The sequence below is a fragment of the Rutidosis leptorrhynchoides genome, chromosome 3 (genome assembly GCF_046630445.1).
Source record: "Rutidosis leptorrhynchoides isolate AG116_Rl617_1_P2 chromosome 3, CSIRO_AGI_Rlap_v1, whole genome shotgun sequence".
In the NCBI taxonomy this organism is placed as follows: Eukaryota; Viridiplantae; Streptophyta; class Magnoliopsida; order Asterales; family Asteraceae; genus Rutidosis; species Rutidosis leptorrhynchoides.
This window is the reverse complement of record NC_092335.1, coordinates 538674325-538693998: the sequence shown is the minus strand read 5'-3', so window position 1 is coordinate 538693998 and position 19674 is coordinate 538674325.

The window sequence follows — 19674 nt, the reverse complement described above, 5'->3', positions numbered from 1 at the left end:
GTGGCCGGGTATGAAAGCCGATGTTGCTAAATATGTAGGAGAATGTTTGACGTGTTCTAAGGTCAAAGCTGAGCATCAGAAACCATCAGGTCTACTTCAACAACCCGAAATCTCGGAATGGAAATGGGAAAACATTACCATGGATTTCATCACTAAATTGCCAAGGACTGCAAGTGGTTTTGATACTATTTGGGTAATAGTTGATCGTCTCACCAAATCAGCACACTTCCTACCAATAAGAGAAGATGACAAGATGGAGAAGTTAGCACGACTATATTTGAAGGAAGTCGTCTCCAGACATGGAATACCAATCTCTATTATCTCTGATAGGGATGGCAGATTTATTTCAAGATTCTGGCAGACATTACAGCAAGCATTAGGAACTCGTCTAGACATGAGTACTGCCTATCATTCACAAACTGATGGGCAGAGCGAAAGGACGATACAAACGCTTGAAGACATGCTACGAGCATGTGTTATTGATTTCGGAAACAGTTGGGATCGACATCTACCGTTAGCAGAATTTTCCTACAACAACAGCTACCATTCAAGCATTGAGATGGCGCCGTTTGAAGCACTTTATGGTAGAAAGTGCAGGTCTCCGATTTGTTGGAGTGAAGTGGGGGATAGACAGATTACGGGTCCGGAGATTATACAAGAAACTACCGAGAAGATCATCCAAATTCAACAACGGTTGAAAACCGCCCAAAGTCGACAAAAGAGCTACGCTGACATTAAAAGAAAAGATATAGAATTTGAAATTGGAGAGATGGTCATGCTTAAAGTTGTACCTTGGAAAGGCGTTGTTCGATTTGGTAAACGAGGGAAATTAAATCCAAGGTATATTGGACCATTCAAGATTATTGATCGTGTCGGACCAGTAGCTTACCGACTAGAGTTACCTCAACAACTCGCGGCTGTACATAACACTTTCCACGTCTCGAATTTAAAGAAATGTTTTGCTAAAGAAGATCTCACTATTCCGTTAGATGAAATCCAAATCAACGAAAAACTTCAATTCATCGAAGAACCCGTCGAAATAATGGATCGTGAGGTTAAAAGACTTAAGCAAAACAAAATACCAATTGTTAAGGTTCTATGGAATGCTCGTAGAGGACCCGAGTTCACCTGGGAGCGTGAAGATCAGATGAAGAAGAAATACCCGCATCTATTTCCAGAAGATTCGTCAACACCTTCAACAGCTTAAAATTTCGGGACGAAATTTATTTAACGGGTAGGTACTGTAGTGACCCGAACTTTTCCATGTTTATATATATTAATTGAGATTGATATTTACATGATTAAATGTTTCCAACATGTTAAGCAATCAAACTTGTTAAGACTTGATTAATTGAAATATGTTTCATATAGACAATTGACCACCCAAGTTGATCGGTGATTCACGAACGTTAAAACTTGTAAAAACTATATGATGACATATATATGGATATATATATATATAGTTAACATGATACTATGATAATAAAACATATCATAAAGTATATTAACAATGAACTACATATGTAAAAACAAGACTACTAACTTAATGATTTTTAAACGAGACATATATGTAATGATTATCGTTGTAAAGACATTTAATGTATATATATCATATTAAGAGATATTCATACATGATAATATCATGATAATATAATAATTTAAAATCTCATTTGATATTATAAACATTGGGTTAACAACATTTAACAAGATCGTTAACCTAAAGGTTTCAAAACAACACTCACATGTAACGACTAACGATGACTTAACGACTCAGTTAAAATGTATATACATGTAGTGTTTTAATATGTATTTATACACTTTTGAAAGACTTCAATACACTTATCAAAATACTTCTACTTAAAAAAAATGCTTACAATTACATCCTCGTTCAGTTTCATCAACAATTCTACTCGTATGCACCCGTATTCGTACTCGTACAATACACAGCTTTTAGATGTATGTACTATTGGTATATACACTCCAATGATCAGCTCTTAGCAGCCCATGTGAGTCACCTAACACATGTGGGAACCATCATTTGGCAACTAGTATGAAATATCTCATAAAATTACAAAAATATGAGTAATCATTCATGACTTATTTACATGAAAACAAAATTACATATCCTTTATATCTAATCCATACACCAACGACCAAAAACACCTACAAACACTTTCATTCTTCAATTTTCTTCATCTAATTGATCTCTCTCAAGTTCTATCTTCAAGTTCTAAGTGTTCTTCATAAATTCCAAAAGTTCTAGTTTCATAAAATCAAGAATACTTTCAAGTTTGCTAGCTCACTTCCAATCTTGAAAGGTGATCATCCAACCTCAAGAAATCTTTGTTTCTTACAGTAGGTTATCATTCTAATACAAGGTAATAATCATATTCAAACTTTGGTTCAATTTCTATAACTATAACAATCTTATTTCAAGTGATGATCTTACTTGAACTTGTTTTCGTGTCATGATTCTGCTTCAAGAACTTCGAGCCATCCAAGGATCCATTGAAGCTAGATCCATTTTTCTCTTTTCCAGTAGGTTTATCCAAGGAAATTAAGGTAGTAATGATGTTCATAACATCATTCGATTCATACATATAAAGCTATCTTATTCGAAGGTTTAAACTTGTAATCACTAGAACATAGTTTAGTTAATTCTAAACTTGTTCGCAAACAAAAGTTAATCCTTCTAACTTGACTTTTAAAATCAACTAAACACATGTTCTATATCTATATGATATGCTAACTTAATGATTTAAAACCTGGAAACACGAAAAACACCGTAAAACCAGATTTACGCCGTCGTAGTAACACCGCGGGCTGTTTTGAGTTAGTTAATTAAAAACTATGATAAACTTTGATTTAAAAGTTGTTATTCTGAGAAAATGATTTTTATTATGAACATGAAACTATATCCAAAAATTATGGTTAAACTCAAAGTGGAAGTATGTTTTCTAAAATGGTCATCTAGACGTCGTTCTTTCGACTGAAATGACTACCTTTACAAAAACGACTTGTAACTTATTTTTCCGACTATAAACCTATACTTTTTCTGTTTATATTCATAAAATAGAGTTCAATATGAAATCATAGCAATTTGATTCACTCAAAACGGATTTAAAATGAAGAAGTTATGGGTAAAACAAGATTGGATAATTTTTCTCATTTTAGCTACGTGAAAATTGGTAACAAATCTATTCCAACCATAACTTAATCAACTTGTATTGTATATTATGTAATCTTGAGATACCATAGACACGTATACAATGTTTCGACCTATCATGTCGACACATCTATATATATTTCGGAACAACCATAGACACTCTATATGTGAATGTTGGAGTTAGCTATACAGGGTTGAGGTTGATTCCAAAATATATATAGTTTGAGTTGTGATCAATACTGAGATACGTATACACTGGGTCGTGGATTGATTCAAGTTAATATTTATCGATTTATTTCTGTACATCTAACTGTGGACAACTAGTTATAGGTTACTAACGAGGACAGCTGACTTAATAAACTTAAAACATCAAAATATATTAAAAGTGTTGTAAATATATTTTGAACATACTTTAATATATATGTATATATTGTTATAGGTTCGTGAATCAACAGTGGCCAAGTCTTACTTCCCGACGAAGTAAAAATCTGTGAAAGTGAGTTATAGTCCCACTTTTAAAATCTAATATTTTTGGGATGAGAATACATGCAGGTTTTATAAATGATTTACAAAATAGACACAAGTACGTGAAACTACATTCTATGGTTGAATTATCGAAATCGAATATGCCCCTTTTTATTAAGTCTGGTAATCTAAGAATTAGGGAACAGACACCCTAATTGACGCGAATCCTAAAGATAGATCTATTGGGCCTAACAAACCCCATCCAAAGTACCGGATGCTTTAGTACTTTGAAATTTATATCATATCCGAAGGGTGTCCCGGAATGATGGGGATATTCTTATATATGCATCTTGTTATTGTCGGTTACCAGGTGTTCACCATATGAATGATTTTTATCTCTATGTATGGGATGTGTATTGAAATATGAAATCTTGTGGTCTATTGTTACGATTTGATATATATAGGTTAAACCTATAACTCACCAACATTTTTGTTGACGTTTAAAGCATGTTTATTCTCAGGTGAATATTAAGAGCTTCCGCTGTTGCATACTAAAATAAGGACAAGATTTGGAGTCCATGTTTGTATGATATTATGTAAAAACTGCATTCAAGAAACTGATTTCGATGTAACATATTTGTATTGTAAACCATTATGTAATGGTCGTGTGTAAACAGGATATTCTAGATTATCATTATTTGATAATCTACGTAAAGCTTTTTAAACCTTTATTTATGAAATAAAGGTTATGGTTTGTTTTAAAAATGAATGCAGTCTTTGAAAAACGTCTCATATAGAGGTCAAAACCTCGCAACGAAATCAATTAATATGGAACGTTTTTAATCAATAAGAACGGGACATTTCAGTGGAAGAGTTTTCAATATTAATACGACAGAAGCGCAGGAAGACCCGGAGCTTGTTACGGGTACGTTTCTTATTGATGAAAACCCTGCTTATGTTTTATTTGATTCGGGTGCGGATAGAAGCTATATGAGTAGGGATTTTTGTGCTAAATTAAGTGGTCCATTGACGCCTATGAATAATAAATTTTTACTCAAATTAGCAAACGGTAAATTAATTTCGGCAGATAAAATATGTCGGAATCGAGAAATTAAACTGGTTAGCGAAACATTTAAGATTGATTTGTTACCAGTAGAGTTAGGGAGTTTTGATGAGATAATTGGCATGGACTGGTTGAAAAGGAGAGAGCAGAGATCGTATGTTACAAAAATGCAATTCGCATTGTACGAGAAGAAGGAAAACCCTTAATGGTGTACGGAGAAAAGAGCAATGCGAAGCTAAATCTTATTAGTAATTTGAAGGCGCAAAAGCTAATAAGAAAAGGTTGCTATGCTATTTTAGCACATGTCAAGAAAGTACAAACCAAAGAAAAGAACATCAATGATGTTCCCGTCGCAAAAGAATTTCCCGATGTATTTCCGAAAGAATTACCGGGACTACCTCCACACCGATCCGTTGAATTTCAAATAGATCTTGTACCAGGAGCTGCACCAATAGCTCGTGCTCCATACAGACTCGCACCCAGCGAAATGAAGGAACTTCAAAGCCAACTACAAGAACTTTTAGAGCGTGGTTTTATACGACCAAGTACATCACCATGGGGAGCTCCTGTTTTGTTTGTCAAAAAGAAGGATGGTACATTCAGGTTGTGTATCGGCTACCGAGAGTTGAACAAACTTACCGATAATGCTAAAAACGAACATATATTTCATAGCATTATTCCTCAAGAAAGACAAGCTTTTAGTTGCAATTGTTCTATTTAAAAGTGATATTCGTTTAAATAATAAAAGGTGAAGACAAAAGACAGATTCGACGAATTGAAGACGCAAACGACCAAAAAGCACAAAAGTACAAAATACAATCAAAGAGGTTCCAATTATTGATAAGAAACGTCTCGAAATTACAAGAGTACAAGATTCAAAACGCAAAGTACAAGATATTAAATTGTACGCAAGGACGTTCGAAAATCCGGAACGGGGACCAGAGTCAACTCTCAACGCTCGACGCAACGGACTAAAAATTACAAGTCAACTATGCACATAAATATAATATAATATTTAAATAATTCTTATAATTATTTATATATTATATAAATAATAAAAAAACCGTCGGCAAGAAAGACTCCAAAGTTTGTGAGCTGTATTTTCAAACTCCGCGACTCGCTGAGTTTGAAGGCAAAAATTGCCGCGAGTCGCGGAGTATCCCTGAACTCAAATTCCCTATAAAGCCAACCGAATTCTGATCATTTTTCACAATCCAATATCTATCTCTCTCTCAATATATACGTAAAATATATATATATAATTTATATTTTAATTTTAATTTTAATTTTAAATCCTAATAATAAGGGTATGTTAGCAAATGTTGTAAGGGTGTAAGTCAAAATTCTGTCCGTGTAACGCTACGCTATTTTTAATCATTGTAAGTTATGTTCAACCTTTTTAATTTAATGTCTCGTAGCTAAGTTATTATTATGCTTATTTAAAACGAAGTAATCATGATGTTGGGCTAATTACTAAAATTGGGTAAAGTGGCTTTGTACCATAATTGGGGTTTGGACAAAAGAACGACACTTGTGGAAATTAGACTATGGGCTATTAATGGGCTTTATATTTGTTTAACTAAATGATAGTTTGTTAATGTTAATATAAAGATTTACAATTGGGCGTCCCTATAAATTACCATATACACTCGATCGGACACGATGGGCGGGGTATTTATATGTACGAATAATCGTTCATTTAACCGGACATGGGAATGGATTAATAGCCACTAGAATAATTAAAACAGGGGTGAAATTATGTACAAAGACACTTTATATAATTGATAACAAAATATTAAAACCTTGGGTTACACTCAGTCGACATCCTGGTGTAATTATTAAACAAAGTATTAAAATCTTGTTACAGTTTAAGTCCCCAATTAGTTGGAATATTTAACTTCGGATATAAGGATAATTTGACGAGGACACTCGCACTTTATATTTATGACTGATGGACTGTTATGGACAAAAACCAGACGGACATATTAAATAATCCAGGACAAAGGACAATTAACCCATGGGCATAAAACTAAAATCAACACGTCAAACATCATGATTACGGAAGTTTAAATAAGCATAATTCTTTTATTTCATATTTAATTTCCTTTATTTTATATTTAATTGCACTTATAATTATCGCATTTTTATTGTTATTGTATTTAATTGCACTTTTAATTATCGTACTTTTTAATTATCGCAAGTTTATTTTATCGCACTTTTATTATTCGCAATTTCATTATCGTTATTTACTTTACGCTTTAATTTAAGTCTTGTATTTATTTTTAATATTTTACATTTGGTTTTAACTGCGACTAAAGTTTTAAAATCGACAAACCGGTCATTAAACAGTAAAAACCCCCCTTTATAATAATAATATTACTTATATATATATATATATATTTGTATTTTTATAAAAGTAAACTAATATAGCGTTAAGCTTTGTTTAAAGATTTTCCCTGTGGAACGAACCGGACTTACTAAAAACTACACTATTGTACGATTAGGTACACTGCATATAAGTGTTGTAGCAAGGTTTAAGTATATCCATTCTCTAAATAAATAAATATCTTGTGTAAAATTGTATCGTATTTAATAGTATTTTCCTGCTAAAATTTAATAGCTATTTTATATACACCTCGCAACAAACATCACTTACCATCAAGAACCGTTATCCACTACCGAGAATCGACGACTTATTTGATCAACTACAAGGCTCGTCGGTTTATTCGAAGATTGATTTACGTTCTGGGTATCATCAAATGCGGGTGAAGGAGGATGATATTTTGAAGACTACTTTCAGGACCCGTTACGGTCATTACGAGTTTATGGTTATGCCGTTTGGGTTAACTAACGCACCAGCTGTGTTCATGGACCTCATGAACCGAGTGTGTGGACCATACCTTGACAAGTTTGTCATTGTTTTCATCGATGACATACTTATTTACTCAAAGAATGATCAAGAGCACGAAGAACATTTGAGAAAAGTGCTAGAGTTGTTGAGGAAAGAAAAAGTGTACGCTAAATTTTCAAAGTGTGCACTTTGGTTGGAAGAAGTTCAATTCCTCGGTCACATAGTGAACAAATAAGGTATTCAGGAGGATCCGGCAAAGATTGAAACCGTTGAAAAATGAGAAACCTCGAAAACTCCAAAGCATATACGTCAATTTTTAGGATTGGCTGGTTACTACAGAAGATTCATCCAAGATTTTTCCAAAATAGCAAAACCCTTGACTGCATTAACGCATAAAGGGAAGAAATTTGAATGGAAGGATGAGCAGGAGAAAGTGTTTCAATTGTTGAAGAAAAAGTTAACTACGACACATATATTGTCATTGCATGAAGGGAATGATGATTTTGTGATATTTTGTGATGCCTCAAAGCAAGGCCTCAGTTGTGTATTAATGCAACGAACAAAGGTAATTGCTTATGCGTCTAGACAATTGAAGATTCACGAGCAGAATTATACAACGCATGATTTGGAATTAGGCGCGGTTGTTTTTGCATTAAAGACTTGGAGGCACTACTTATATGGGGTCAAAAGTATTATATATACCGATCACAAAAGTCTCTAACACATATTTAATCAGAAACAACTAAACATGAGACAGCGTAGGTGGATTGAGTTATTGAATGATTACGATTTCGAGATTCGTTACCATCTGGGGAAGGTGAATGTGGTAGCCGACGCTTTGAGTAGAAAGGACAGAGAACCTATGCGGGTAAAAGCTATGAATATAATTATTCTTACTAACCTTACTACACAAATAAAGGAGGCGCAGCAGGGAGTTGTAAGAGAAGGGAATTTGAAGAATGAAATACTCAAAGGATCGGAGAAACACCTTAATATTCGGGAAGACGGAACCCGATATAGAACTGAAAGAATTTGGGTGTCAAAGTTTGGGGATGTGAGAGAAATGGTACTTAAGGAAGCACATAAAACCAGATATTCAATACATCCTGGAGCGGGGAAGATGTACAAAGATCTCAAGAAACACTTTTGGTGGCCGGGTATGAAAGCCAATATTGCTAAATACGTAGGAGAATGTTTGACGTGTTCTAAGGTCAAAGCTGAACATCAGAAACCATCAGGTCTACTTCAGTAACCTGAAATCTCAGAATGGAAATGGGAAAACATTACCATGGATTTCATTACTAAATTGCCAAGGACTGCAAGTGGTTATGATACTATTTGGGTAATAGTCGATCGTCTCACCAAATCAGCACATTTTCTGCCAATGAGAGAAGATGAAAAAATGGAGAAGTTGGTGCGATTATACTTGAAAGAAGTTGTCTCCAGACATGGAATACCAATCTCTATTATCTCTGATAGGGATGGCAGATTTGTTTCAAGGTTTTGGCAGACATTACAGCAAGCATTAGGAACTCGTCTAGACATTAGTACTGATGGGCAGAGTGAAAGGACGATAAAAACGCTTGAAGACATGCTACGAGCATGTGTTATTGATTTTGAAAACAGTTGGGATCGACACCTACCATTAGCAGAGTTTTCCTACAACAACAGTTACCACTCGAGTATTGAGATGGCACCGTTTGAGGCACTTTATGGTAGAAAGTGCAGGGATCTGAATTGTTGGAGTGAAGTTGGGGATAGACAAATTACGGGTCCGGATATAATTCAAGAAACTACCGAGAAGATCATTCAAATTCAACAACGGTTAAAAACCGCCCAAAGTTGACAAAAGAGCTACGCGGACATTAAAAGAAAAGATATAGAATTTGAAATTGGAGAGATGGTCATGCTTAAGGTTTCACCTTGGAAAGGTGTTGTTCGATTTGGTAAACGGAGAAAACAAAATCCAAGATACATCGGGCCATTCAAGATTATAGATCGTGTCGGACCAGTAGCTTACCGACTTGAGTTACCTCAACAACTCGCGGCTATACATAACACTTTCCACGTCTCGAATTTGAAGAAATGTTTTGCTAAAGAAGATCTCACTATTCCCCTAGACGAAGAACCAGTTGAAATAATGGATCGTGGGGTTAAAAGGCTTAAGCAAAACAAGATACTAATTGTTAAGGTTCGATGGAATGCTCGTAGAGGACCCAAGTTCACCTGGGAACGTGAAGACTGGATAAAGAAGAAATACCCGCACTTATTTCCAGAAGATGCGTCAACACCTTCAACCGCTTAAAATTTCGGGACGAAATTTATTTATCAGGTAGGTACTGTAGTGACCCGAACTTTTCCATGATTATATATTAAATGAAAACTATATTTGCATGATTAAATGTTTCCAACATGTTAAGCAATCAAACTTGTTAAGACTTGATTAATTGAAATGAGTTTCATGTAGACAATTGACCACCCAAGTTGACCGGCGATTCACGAACGTTAAAAACTTGTAAAAACTTGTAAAAACTACATGATATATATATATATATATATATATATATATATATATATATATATATATATATATATATATATATATATATATATATATATATATATATATATATATGGTTAACATGATATTATGATAAGTAAGTATCTTACTAAGTGTATTTACAATGAGTGATATACATAAAATTGAGATTATTGAATTAAGAAACTCGAAACGATATATATAACGATTATCGTTATAACAACGTCTTACTAAATACATATGAATCATATTAAGATATAGATACACTATGTTTAACATGATAAAATGATAATTAAGTATATCATTAAGTGTGTTAACAATGAACTACATATGTAAAAACAAGACTACTAACTTAAGGATTTCGAAACGAGACATATATGTAACGATTATCGTTGTAACGACATTTTAATGTATATTTATCATATTAAGATATATTCATACATCATAATATCATTATAATGTAATAATTTAACATCTCATTAGATATAATAAACAATGGGTTAACAACATTAAATGAGATCGTTAACTTAAAGGTTTCAAAACAACACTTACATGTAACGACTAACGATGACTTAACGACTCAGTTAAAATGTATATACATGTAGTGTATTAAGATGTATTTGTACACTTTTGAAAGACTTCAAGACACATATCAAAGTACTTCTACTTAACAAAAATGCTTACATTTACATCCTCATTCATTTTCATCAACAATTCTACTCGTATGCACCCGTATTCATACTCGTACAATACACAGCTTCTAGATGTATATACTATTGGTATATACACTTCAATGATCAGCTCCTTAGCAGCCCATGTGAGTCATTAAACATGTGGGAACCATCATTTGCCAACTAGCATGAAATATCTCACAAAATTACAAAAAATATTATAAATCATTCATGAATTATTTACATGAAAACAAACTTACACATCCTTTATATCTAATTCATATACCAACGACCAAAAACACCTACAAACACTTTCATTTTTCAATTTTCTTCATCTAATTAATTTCTCTCAAGTTCTATCTTCAAGTTCTAAGTGTTCTTCATAAATTCTATAAGTTCTAGTTTCATAAAATCAAGAATACTCTCAAGTTTACAAGTCTACTTCCAAGCTTTCTAATCCATTTCAAGTAATCATCCAATCTCAAGAAATCTTTTTTATTTACAGTAAGATATCTTTCTAATTCAAGGTAATACTCATATTCAAACTTTGGTTCAATTTCTATAACTACAACAATCTTATTTCGAGTGATAATCTTACTTGAACTTGTTTTCGTATCATGATTCTACTTCAAGAACTTTCAAGCCATCCAAGAATCCTTTGAAGCTAGATCAATTTTTGTCACTTCCAGTAGGTTTACCTACTAAACTTGAGGTAGTAATGATGTTCATAACATCATTCGATTCATATATATAAAACTATCTTATTCGAAGATTTGAACATATAATCACTAGAACATAGTTTAGTTAATTCTAAACTTGTTTGCAAATAAAGTTAATCCTTCTAACCTAACTTTTAAAATCAACTAAACACATGTTCTATATCTATATGATATGCTAACTTAATGATTTAAAATCTGGAAACACGAAAAACACCGTAAAACCGGACATACGCCGTTGTAGTAACACTGCGGGCTGTTTTGGGTTTGGTAATTAAAGACTATGATAAACTATGATTTAAAAGTTTTTCTTCTGGGAAAATGATTTTTCTTATGAACATGAAACTATATCCGAAAATCATGGTTAAACTCAAAGTGGAAGTATGTTTTTCAAAATGGTCATCAAGATGTCGTTCTTTCGACGGAAATGACTACCTCTTTAAAAAATGACTTTTAACCTGTATTTCCGAGTATAAACTTATACTTTTTCTGTTTAGTTTCATAAATTTCAGTTCATTATGAAACCATAGCAACTTGAATCACTCAAAACGGATTTGAAATGAAGAAATGACGGGTAAAACAAAATTGGATAAATTTGCTAGTTTTAGCTACGAAAATTTTGTAACAAATCTAGACTAAACATATCCTAACTAATTTATATTGTGTTATACATATTATGTAATCTTGGGATACCATAGACACCTATACAATGTTTTGACATATCATATCGACCCATCTATATATATATTTCGGAACAACTATAGACACTCTATATGTAGTAATGTTTGAGTTAGCTATACAGGGTTGAGGTTGATTCCAAAATAATATATATACTTTGAGTTGTGATCTAGCCTGAGACTTGTATACACTGGGTCGTGGATTGATTCGAGATAATATATATTGATTTATTTCAATACATCTAACTGTGGACAACTAGTTGTAGGTTACTAACGAGGACTGCTAACTTAACAAACTTAAATCATAAAAACGTAATAAAAAATGTTGTGAATGTATTTAAATCATACTTTGATATATATGTACATATTTGTTATAGGTTCGTGAATCGACCAGTGGCCAAGTCTTATTTCAACGAAGGAAAAATCTGTGAAAGTGAGTTATAGTCCCACTTTTAAAATCTAATATTTTTGGGATGAGAATACATGTAGCTTTATAAATATTTTACAAAATAGACACAAGTATACGAAACTACATTCTATGGTTGGATTATTAAACCGAATATTTCCCCTTCAAGTCTGGTAGCCTAAGAATTAGGAAAATGACCCTTAATTGACGTGAATCCTAAAGATAGATCTATGGGCCTAACAAACCCCATTCTGGAATTTGGAATGCTTTAATACTTCAATTTATATGGTGATTGTGATTGCCAATTTATGACATACTTGCGAGTATGCGGGGAATATTCTATATGCGTTATGTTAATGTCGGTTACCAGGTGTTCATCATAGAATGATTTTTATACACTTGTGAGTGTAAGATTATTGAATAAATGAAATCTTGTGGTCTATTATATTAATTTGATAATATATAGGTTAAACCTATAACTCACTAACATTTTTTGTTGACGTTTTAAGCATGTTTATTCTCAGGTGATTATTAAGAGCTTTCACTGTTGCATACTACAATAAGGACAGGATTTGGAGTCCATGATTGTATGATATTGTGTAAAAACTGCATTCAAGAAACTTATTTCGATGTAATATATTTTTATTGTAAACCATTATGTAATGGTCGTGTGTAAACGGTATAATTTAGATTATCATTATTTGATAATCTACGTAATGTTTTTTTTTTAAACCTTTATCGATAAAATAAAGGTTATGATTGTTTTAAAAATGAATGCAGTCTTTGAAAAACGTCTCATATAGAGGTCAAAACCTCGCGACGAAATCAATTAATATGGAACGTTTATAATCAATATGAACGGGACATTTTAAAGGCCATGTCGATAGGTAACTTCGTTATTGGATTTCATCCCACAAGACCTTCAAACTCACCAATCTTAGCAAATAGTCGATTTGGAAACGCTCCATATGAAAGTGGTCTTGTTTCTGCATAATGAAGCTAATTCATTCGGGAAGCGACCAAATGAGCAATGTTTACTTCAATATTGTGAGTCAAACACAAGTGAAGACATGCTTCAGTCATCGACAAACGAGTGATGTTTGGTTCACGGTGATACATGTTACTCCGTATAATTGCATTTCTTACAGCAATTTCAAGATGGGGATATTCGTCAAGAATGCTCGTACATTTTGTAATGATCCGGAAAATTTCGACTAATTTTTAAATCAAATCTCTATATGATTTGATACTTCTGATATGATAAGCAAAGCCTGTTATCCTGAGTCTCAAAATTTTTGAACTGTTTTCATGAATTCATTTAACTTCGACCAAATCCGACGATTCACGAACAATTATTGTAAATAGATGGTTGCTAATTTATTTTCACACTTATTATTTATTTTATTAGTATTATTATATTATATATACTTCCGTTCTAATTTGATCAATCACACATCCGTGAATTTAATAAAGACACTTAGTGTGCCCAAATTGAAAATGGTGTCCTCATTTCTTTTCAACCCACTAGCCAACCACCTATTACAACTTGACTCCTTTACACCACATTATGTTTTATATATACATACATTCATGCACTAGAAGATGGAAACCACACACACACTTTTATGCCTAATAAATATTATATATCTATCCTACTCATACTTGCATTCACCAAAGGAAACATATCCTTTTTAGTTTCTATTTTCAATTATCGATACCAACACACATTCTTAATCATCTTTTTACCCTAGCGTATATATATATATATATATATATATATATATATATATATATATATATATATACTCCTCTATATATATTTACATGTAACATCCTTGAATCGGGCCTAGTTGAAATGGTCTATTTTGCCGTTGTGTGGTTTTATATGTTTTTATTTTAATTAACATTTATTGTTATTTGATGACGTGGTTATGACCAGTTTGTGACAAGGGTCACAGAACAGGTTTGTTTATTTAATTTGGACTTCGTTTGGGTTGCCAAATGATGTACGAAAGATATCAGATAACTGATAAATACCCGTGTGTTGTGATGTATGAGTTTTAAGACTCATAAGTATTTGGTGGGAGGGTTATTCTTCCATTTTCTAGAAAACTCCCAAACCCTCCCGTACCTTCATCTCTTTCACATACCAAACGCTAATTTCTAATCTTTGTTCTTGAGCTCAAATCATTTACATTTTCGTGTTCCTTATGATCTACTGATTCTATCAAGGTAAGAATCACAAGTTTTCATGATTTAATCTTCAAGAAAATTGGGTTTTTGTGATAGTTTTTACAAAGTGGGTAATTTGGGTCAAAAGAGTTGAATTTGATGTTGTTTGAGTCCAAATCTTGTGGGTTTATGTTTCTTGATGTATAGTGTCTTAGATTTGGTCAGTTTTGAGGTAAAAATCGAGCTCTAGAGCAAGAATTGGATGAATTTGGGTGAAACCCGTCACTTTGGCTTCAGCTTCTGCAGATGAACTACCCTCGGCGATGGTCTCTGACCATCGACCGATGGAGTGAGACGATCGGTCGACGGACTAGACGATCGACCGATGGTGGAAGTCCTTCGACGAACGGTTGAAAATTTAACGATCGACCGATGGTGTAGTCCACCGGCCGATGGAGTAGTGACGATCGGCCGATAGTCTCTGACGATCGACCGATGGTCTTAGACAGTGAAATTTTTACTAAGTGTTGATTTCTAGCCGTTATGCTGTCCGTTTGTATTTTGAGATTTTGATGTAAATTTCAAAAGTGCATAAGTGTTAAACAGAAAAATTTTAGCGGACAGATTTTCTGACAAAATTTCTATATTTGTGTTATTTGGTGTTTATGGACATAAACTAACTCGTGTATATGTATTTCTCAGGAGAAAAGGAGAAAGAGAAGGTTCAGTGATTAGATAGCTGAACACCTTCTCGTTTGCTGGTAATCGGTGAGTGGGACTAACTGTGGAATTTAGTATAGAGTAGCATGTTATATTATGACTGCCATGCTAGTTAGTTGTACTTATTGATACAGTTAGTTAGTTTATTGTGATGACTGCATGTTAGTTGATGCTTGTCTGCCGGAGCCCAGTGCGTCCCTATTGTGTGGTAGCCTCGGTAGGAGAGATCAACCTGCGGGTTGGGTTCCTCTGTGGTAGCCTAGACAGCCGTGGTGTATATATATGTGAATGACGCGTCCGTCGCGTGTGGATTATGTATATACATACGGTGGTGGAGGAACTTCTGGTAAGCCCCAGCCCGATCAACTGGTGGTTAATGGTTTGGCCGAGCCGCCAGAGTCTCTGTAGACGGCACTTGGGTGATGTTTGTGTGTTAGCTCTTTGTGACATGATTAGTATAACTGTTCTGTATACTATTGCCTGTGGTTAGTCGTACTCACTTAGCTTCGTGCTAATTCCCCTCCATCTCCTCCCTGCAGGTTATTAGCTTTTGTAGAGATGATGCTTTTGGGGAGAAGACGGGGCATGCTGATGTTATGTTTGACAGGAGCCAACTCTGATGTGTCTTTTCCTATAAAACTAAACTTTTGTTGAAACGTCACGTGACACCATATGTATTAGTTAAATGCTAGCTGTCAACTGTTTTGGCTATGCAATTATGATATGTTTATATTATTATAATGGTTTAATTAACGTTAATGCTTCCGCCACGTATTTATAAAAAAAAAAAAATAATCAGCGGTGTTACATTACATATACTTGAGAGTTAGATATATCACCAATCTTATTCTTTGTTTCTTCTACCCACTTGCAAACCCCACAATAAATATTAGTTTCTTTTCTTTTGATTACCATCTAACCCATCTAAATATATATAAATATACATACTTTACATGCTTATTGAAAACCCACCACCACTTTCCATTTTGTTTCTATTCTTTTTCTTTCTCCAACAAACAAAATACAGTGACCAAATTCATTTTCCCCCTTGCAATTCTATTTTCTGTCTAGTCACCTACACAACACACTTAACTTATCTATCTATCATCCATATATTATAAACACATACATACATGGAGTTATGGACCAAAGCCTAACACCCATATTTTTTTTTTACTTCTTCTTCTCTCTCAAATTCCATCATCACCACTAAACCCATTTCACCATCATCTACTGCTACCCGATTCATTTTCTTCTTACTCCTGCTCATCCGATCATTGTGCTACTGTACAATCCTGCTGCTGCTGCCATGGATTTCTGTTTCAACTGCAAACCACCACAGAAATCCTACGGTTACTGCTGCTCACTTTCTGTTTTTGCAAACCCACACCACCATCGTAAACCCACCACCTCTGGTCACCTACACCCTACGAACTAAATAACCACCTGCTGCACCTGCCTTGTTTTTTTTTCTGCTGCTGTTCACGACTGTTTCTGTTCGAGAAATGAAACGAATAATGATGAGGTACTGTGGTGATACGTGGTGATGAAGAATGATGATGATAACTGGATGACGATGAGGATGAGGTAAAGATGATACATATATGATGATGATGACGATATGATTCGTTATGATGATGATAAGCGTTTCATGATAATAATGATATGTGCAAACCATAAGATGTTATGATTAGTGATGATGATGATATTAAGATTGATGTTGATGATGATAACGAGTTATAAGAATATGAAGTAGTAAATATAACAGAAAGTGTCGGGCAGAGCAGTGGTTAGGGGAGTTTGTGTTAAACAAGAGGTCTCGAGTTCTAGTCTGGGCTAAGGCAGTTTATTTTTTTTGGAGCTTTTCCTATTAAGGTAGTATTATTATTATTATTATTATTATTATTATTATTATTATTATTATTATTATTATTATTATTATTATTATTATTATTATTATTATTATTATTATTATTATTATTATTATTATTATTTTTATTATTACTACTACTATTATTATTATTATTATTATTATTATTATTATTATTATTATTATTATTATTATTATTATTATTATTATTATTAATAGTATTATTATTATTATTATTAAATAAAAATTATCATTTTATTAATATTAAGATTTTTAGTAAAATTATCATTTTATAATTATTATTATTTTTATCATAATTAGTATTTTTTTATATAATAAATAAATATTGTATACTTATATTAATATTACATAAAATTTTATATTAAACATATTAAATATTCCATATAACAAAATATTGATTTTTGATATAATAAAAATTACAAATATATATTTATATCAATATAACTATATGTATAAATTTTAATTATTTTAAATATATATACAAATTAAATATATATAACATATAATTTATGATATAAAATATATATTGGGATTTAGTATAAATTCTATATAAACTACAAATATATAAATATTATATAATTAGTAGATGAAACTATTTGATTACCATTATATGTGTTAATATATATAATTGAATATAGGTTCGTGAATCCGAGGTCAACTCTGCACTTGTTCAGTGTCGTCATACGCATAATTACTACGAAATACAGTATCGTGAGTTTCATTTGCTCCCTTTTTAATTGCTTTTGCAATATATTTTTAGACTGAGAATACATGCGTTGCTTTATAACTATTTTACGTTTAGACACAAGTACCCAAATGTTATTATGCTATCTTGCTTTGTCATGAAAATCCTCACCGTAATATCGTTAATTGCTTGGTATAACGCAAACTTAATTATTATGAGTAGGCCTATTGAGAGTAACGTCTCTAACCATTTGACCGTTGGTCTTTGGTTACATAATAATGATTCAACGACACTGACTGTACAAGGTGTCATGGGGTAACTTTTGTTTAGTTGCGATATTACAAACTGCAGCAACACTTTTAGATTGATATATTTGGTATCAATCAACTTTAAACTAAATCTTGTGGTCTATTACTATTACTGAAATCATTATTTATGATAAACCTATGAACTCACCAACCTTTTGGTTGACACTTTTTAGCATGTTTATTCTCAGGTATTACATAATGCTTCCGCTGTGTATTTGCTAATTAAAAAAGACATTACATGGAGTCATTCATGGCATATTTTGAAAAGACGTTGCATTCAAAATCATCACCGTGTATCATATAGATGTTAATACCTCGCAATGGGACCAGAGATAACGTACTGCGTCAATGGCGATTTTGGCGGGTCGTTAGAGTTGGTATCAGAGCGATGGTCTTAGCGAACCAGATTTTGCATTAGTGTGTCTAACTGGTCATTGTTAAGATGCATTAGTGATTCTGGACTTTGACCGTGTCTGCATGTTAAAATTTTTGCTTATCATTCCTTGTCAGAATTACCTGCTTATCATATTAGTCTAGACACATCTTACATCATTTATTGCATAGATAGTGTATAGATAAATTCATTTCTTAGCATATCTATTTCAGTAAACTCTGTCTGATATCTTTCGAAAATTCTTCCGTAATTTATGGGATTTTAGTACTATATATACATATGTAAATTATGTATTGAAGAATACCAATCTAAACCCTATAATCTATTTAATATCAAAAACCATTTCCTAGATTGTACAAGATGGATCCAGCAACTAGTTCGAGTTCCTCAAATTCCGACAGCTATTCCGATATGGATTTCTCACTTGATTCCTCAAGTTCCTCGAGCTCCAAAGGCAGTGTAACCGGAATGAATCAACCAATTAGTTATCATTTTTTTCTGGATGAATTGGAGGTGGGTTCGTAGTCGACTTAATCAATGGAGACAAGAAGAAGGTTATCCCTTCCACCCACCAAATTACCCTATTGGTGAAGAACCTGAAGCACTTACCGGCGAACCAGTCCGAAACACCATTTTCACACTTATTTCCAGGATATCTTGCAACGATTATATAATATCAAGAATTCTAGATCTTTTTCACCCTCTCGTTCCAACCGCCAATCATTCCAGAGTAGTAGAAGAAGTCACCGACAACACCACCAGTATGAGCAACAGCAACACCACCAGCAGTACCGCCAACATCACCAACACCGCAAGCATTGTAAGTACCATCAGCATCACAACCAACAGCACCAGTACCACCAACAACAACATCCGCATCCCAAGCCTTAACATCACAATCTGTACCAAGAGCATCAACCTCATACGCACCATAAACACTAGGGAATACC